The sequence below is a fragment of the Nycticebus coucang genome, chromosome 2 (genome assembly GCF_027406575.1).
Source record: "Nycticebus coucang isolate mNycCou1 chromosome 2, mNycCou1.pri, whole genome shotgun sequence".
Lineage (NCBI taxonomy): Eukaryota > Metazoa > Chordata > Mammalia > Primates > Lorisidae > Nycticebus > Nycticebus coucang.
Genome location: NC_069781.1, coordinates 55,197,800 through 55,203,749, shown reverse-complemented (window position 1 = coordinate 55,203,749; position 5,950 = coordinate 55,197,800). Strand labels below are relative to the sequence as shown.

At 33.0% G+C, this 5,950-nt stretch overlaps 1 non-coding gene across 1 annotated transcript; it reads left to right on the top strand.

Annotated features, from left to right (window-relative positions):
• The first annotated feature begins 3,964 nt into the window (after positions 1 to 3,964).
• Positions 3,965 to 4,071, top strand: LOC128579952 (U6 spliceosomal RNA). The gene has a single exon (XR_008378320.1). It is a non-coding gene; the product is annotated as a U6 spliceosomal RNA (small nuclear RNA).
• Positions 4,072 to 5,950: the final 1,879 nt, after the last annotated feature.

Here is a 5,950-nt window from a genome sequence, read left to right as displayed (position 1 = left end):
TCCAGTGGCTACTGGTAGCCCGGCTTATAACTAACTTGCCTTCGAGGAATTAAATTAGCAAACAAGCATTAGCCTTACAGCAGCCTGAAAAGCAAAACTGTATTCTCAAGCCCCTTCTTTGGCTAACCAAAGTGATAACTCTAGGTCTATTTAACCATATTAGAAAGAGTTTGTCTACACATGAGTGCCTCAAGTTACACAGCCTCCATCCTAGGGCTTACATCCTACACCTTCTAATTCTGGGAGCAAAAGAAACCAAGTATATATGAGTCTACCTAGTTTATCTAGTGCTCAGGAAAATAATGGCAGTTTTATTTGGGTGTACTAGCACTTCCAGGAGCTTCATTCCCCAGAAGCAGTGCAAAGAAAGGTCTTTAGAAACAATTTTAGAGGAACCTTAAAAATATGGCCATATAAGTTGGTAAGATCCTTCTCCTACACAGGCCTGCCTGACAACACTGAAAGAGGCAGTTGCTGAATCTACTGCACAGAAACCAATATAGAAAGTAAAAGAAGGGTAGCTCCTGTGGCTCAAAGGGGTAGGGCGCTGACCCCATATGCCGGAGGTGGCGGGTTCAAACCCAGCCCTGGCCAAAAACCGCAAAAAAAAAAAAGAAAGTAAAAGAAAATGAAAAGAAAACAAAAATAGGAATATATACCAAATAAAAGAACAAGATAAATGCCCAGAAACTTACCCTAAAGAAGAAAACATATGTAATTTACCTCACAGAGAGAAAGATGCTTACCATGGTCAGGAGAGCAGCAAGAACAGATTAAGAATTTCAACAAAGAGATAGGAAGTATTAAAAAGTACCAAACAGAAATAATAAAACTAAAGAATAATATAACTGAACTAAAAAATTCAATAGGAGGAGTTCAACAGTAGACTAGTTCAAACAGAAGAAACGATCAGTGAACTCAAAGGTCAATAAAAGTCATATAACCTTAGAAGGAAAACAAACAAAAAAAAATTTTAAAAAGTGAGGATAGTTGAAGAGACTTATTGAAACATCATCAAATTCAACAAATTTGATATCATTGGTGAATCAGAAGAAATAAATGAGAAAAAGAACAGGAAACATATTCAAAGCACTGATGGCAGAAAACTTCCCAAGCCTAGGAAAGGAAAAAAATCCACAACCTGGAATCCCAAAACATTAAATAAGATAAATCCAAGACACCCACACTAAAACACATCATAATCAAATTGTGAAAAGTTAAAGACAAAATGGAAGTTTTAAATACATCAAGAAAAAGTGAATTTTTATATAAAATGGAAGCTCCATAAGATTTATCAACAGAGTTTTTAGCAGAAACTTGCAGCCTTGAGGGAGTGGAATAATATATTCAAAACTCCAAAAAAAAACTAATTGAGGACAATTAATGACACAGTAGGGCATGGGGGAAGGGGAGACCAGACAGAGAAGGAGGGAGTGGGTGAGGGAAAAGAAAAGAAGAAAAAAAAAAGATAAGAAAAGAAAATAGTGACTAATTCTCACATAAATTGGATTTAATTTTGACCAAAGTATATTACTTAAACATTAATTTTTAATTCAACTCGTTAATATGTTGTTTGGGATATTGCATCCTCATTTACAAGTAAAATATGTTTGTAATTTCCCCTTTATAATAATAGATTCTCTCCAATTATTCATATCAGGTGTACTCAGATCAAGTAGAATGATTTTGAAGTATTTCTTCTTTTTCTATTGTCTATAAGATTTGGCATGATCTATTTTTTGAAATTATCTTTTACTTTTATTTATAAATATTAGGTGTCTATTTTTTGAGACTTAAAAAAAAATAAGAAGAAGTTAACTGATGACGCCATACTGAATCTCAGAGTCAAAGCATTCTATAATGGACATACTCTTATTTGACAATGTGAATATTACTTTCTTTGCATTATTATTATTATTGCATAATATTTCGATGCAGAAATTCTCTGATTTCTTTTCTGAATGTATTTATGTTCGTTCATTCTTTACGAGGTTTTTGTTTCTAGTCCTTATCTTAAACATTATTATTGCTATTAAATTTCAAGTCTCTTTAATTTTGTGAAGGCAAAAAGTGGAGACCTAATAAACACATGCATATGTTAAGTTGAAAGAAAAAATAGCAACCAGAACAGCAAACCCAGCCCTCAATGTTCTGAGGTGTCAGACAAGTATGAAGGGAACAAGATGACTCACCAACATTGAGAAGAAAGAGGAAGGCTTAATAGACCCACATATGGTGAAGAAGTAACATCACCATTCTATAAATATACCAGCAAAGAAAGTGGTAGGAAAGACACAGAAAGATAAAAAGTGCACCATCATTGGTTATAGGAAACATAATCCAAGGACTAGAAAAGAATCCTGTATAAAGCAGAAGAACTGTGTGCTATAAAGAACACAAAAGGCCATAATCAGGTAGAAATCAAGATTTTAGACCCATGGAAATGGTGATTTCAAAACTGGCGCTATGTTAAAAATTTGTAATAACAGCAATAGAGACTCATGGAGTAGCACTAAATATAAAGATATGTAAATACATGTATTGTATGATTATGGAATATATATTGAATAAGATCATAGGAGAACTTCCAAAGCTGATAAAACAAATTATTTTGAGGTGATTGGGCAATAGATCTTTTCCCCTTCTTTTTATGTTGCTTCATTTTCTAAGTTTTCTATCACATGTATGTGTCACTTTTGGCATGAAAACCACAATAAAATGTGTATTTTTAAAAATTAAAAAATTAAAAAAATTTACCAAGCAAAAATACTAATCCAGCAACTGATTTCAAAATAAAGGAGTGAAAGAGGCTTTTTCAGACAAAAGCTAAGAAAACTAATCACCACTAACCTGCCTACAAAAAATATTACAGGGATTTTTTCAAGCTGAAGGAAGAGGACATTAATTAGTATCATGAAAAGATATGAAAGTATAAAACTCACTGGTAAAGTAAGTACATTGTCAAATCTGAAATATTTTATTACTGTAATGATAATGGGTAATATATATCTTTAGTTATAAGCATTAAAAAACAAACCTATTAAAACCAACTAAAGCTATAATAATTTGGATGTAAATTATGGTTTTAAATATAAATTGTGACATCAAAAGCACAAAATATGGTTGAGTGTTTAAAGCACAGAATTTGTGTATGCAATCGAATTTAAGTTGTTATTGGTTTAAAATAGCCAGTTATAAGGTGTTTTATGTAATCCCAGGATAACCAAAAATCAAAAGACTATAATAGATACAGAAAAGATACAAATTGTACTACAAATGGTCTATTAAAAAATAGAAAACAGGCGGTGCCTGTGGCTCAGTCGGTAAGGCACCGGCCCCATATACCGAGGGTGGCGGGTTCAAACCCGGCCCCGGCTGAACTGCAAAACCAAAAAATAGCTGGGCATTGTGGCGGGCGCCTGTAGTCCCAGCTACTCTGGAGGCTGAGGCAAGAGAATTGCTTCAGCCCAGGAGTTGGAGGTTGCTGTGAGCTGTGATGCCTCAGCACTCTACCGAGGGCGATAAAGTGAGACTCTGTCTCTACAAAAAAAAAAAAAATAGAAAACAGTTAACAAAATGGCAACGTTAAATGCTTACATATCAATAAACTTGATATGTAAATTGATTACACTTTCTCATAAAAAAAAGCAGTTAGTGGCTGGATAGGTAATTAAAAAACAAAAAAAAAGACCCAACTATATGCTGCCAATAAGAAACTCATTTCACCATAAAGTACTCATAGACTGAAAGTGAAAGGGTAGAAAAAGATATTCCATGCAAACAAAAACAAAACAGAGCAGAGGTAACTATACTTATTTCAGACAAAATATGTCAGGTTAAAAACTTTAAAAAGAGACAAAGAAGGTCATGTATAAAGAGGTAAATTCATCAAAGAGATATAACAACTGTAAATATATATGCATCCAACATCAGAGCACCTATATGTATAAAGCAAACATAAAGAGTGCTCGCTTCGGCAGCACATATACTAAAATTGGAACGATACAGAGAAGATTAGCATGGCCCCTGCGCAAGGATGACACGCAAATTCGTGAAGCGTTCCATATTTTTAAAAAAAAAAGAAATAAAAAAAAAAAAAAAAAAAGCAAACATAAAGAGATCAGAAAGGCTATGCAGACTGCAGTATAGTAATAGTAAAGGATTTTAATGCTCTACTTTCAACAATAGATAGGTCATCCAGATAGAAGATCCATAAAGAGATGCTGGACTTTAACTATACTTTACACGAAATAAACCTAAAAGGATATACAGAACATTTCACCCAATGCCAACAGAAACGTTCTTCTCAAATGCACACGTTTGAGAACATTCTTCAAGTTAGATTATATGCTAAACCACAAAACAAGTTGTGACAATTTAAGAAGATAAAGATTATATATGCATCTTTCCTTACCAACATGGTATGGTATGAACTAGAAATCAATAATAGGAGGTTTATTGGAAAATTCACAAATGTGGAAATTAAATAATATGGGTTAAAAACAAAGTCAAAAGTGAAATTTTAAAATAATATCTTGAGACAAGCACCAAAACTATGGAGACACAACATACCAACCTTATGGGATACAGTTCTAAAGGAAAAGGAAAGTTTATAGCAAGAAATGCTTTTTTTAATGGAGAAAAAAAAAAGATATCATATAAGCAACCTAACATGCCACCTCAAGAAACCAGAAGAGGAAGAACAAACTAAGCCCAAAGTTTGCAGAAGAGAAGAAATAACTAAGATAAAAGCATAAATAAATGAAATAAGAAATAGAAGAATAAAAGAGATTCATGAAACTAAGAGTTGGCTTTTTAAAACGCTAAACAAAATTGACAAACCCATAGCTAAACTAAATAAGAAAAAAAGAGAAAAGAATTACATAAATAAAATCAGAAAGAAAAAAGGAGACATTACCACTGATAACACATAAATACAAAGGATCATATGAAACTACCACAAACTATTATAGACTAACAAATTTGAGGACCTAGTAGAAAATGGATGAATTTCCAGAAACTCATGATCTACCAAGACTGAACCACAAAGAAATTAGAAATCTGTACAGACCAATAATAAGGAGATTGAATCAGTAATTGAAAGTCTTCTATCAAAAAAAAAAAAAAAGCTCAAGACCAGATGGCTTCACAGCTGAATTCTACCAAACATTTAAAGAAGAGAACCAATCCTTCTCAAACTCTTCCAAAACGTTAAGGAAACCCAAGGCAGATGTTGCACTGAATCCAAATACACATGAACAGAATTTAAAAGTTTATTTTAAGCTCTATCTCAGAAGAAATGGTTTTGCCCCTTATGTCAAATAGATTCCAAATACACAGCAGCAAAAAACACAACATCAAATAGTTTGCAAATTGAGCTTGCTTTATTAGCATAAAGAATGGCAACCAATAATTTAATCAATGATCATTGGACACATGACAGTGTGCCCAGTGCTATAGTAGATAGAAGATGTGTAAATATAAAGCAAGTTCCCATCCTCAAAAGTTGGCATAAAATATTCCCAGTCACTTTATTCACATTTTTTATTTCAGATAAATTTTCTTGCATCTACTAGATGTGCATAATAAAAATATAGAAAGTTGAAACACCTCTGACATCTCCAATTTGTGACTTTTTGTCACAAACTGCCAAGGAAAAGTATTTATGTGGGTATATAGAGAGTACCCTAAGAAGTAAACCCCATTAAATATCAACCTAGAACACAATAGAGATGATCTTGTCATTGTGTGACCTTCAGAGAGTCTATTTAAACAAACTTAGATGGTATAACCCACTACACACCTAGTGGATATGGCACAGCCTCCTGCTCCAAGGCTACAAACTTGTATAGCATGTTACTATAGTGCATACTGTAGGCAATTATAATGTAATCATAAGTATTTGTGTACCTAACTACATCCAAACATAGAAATATGACAATATAATCTT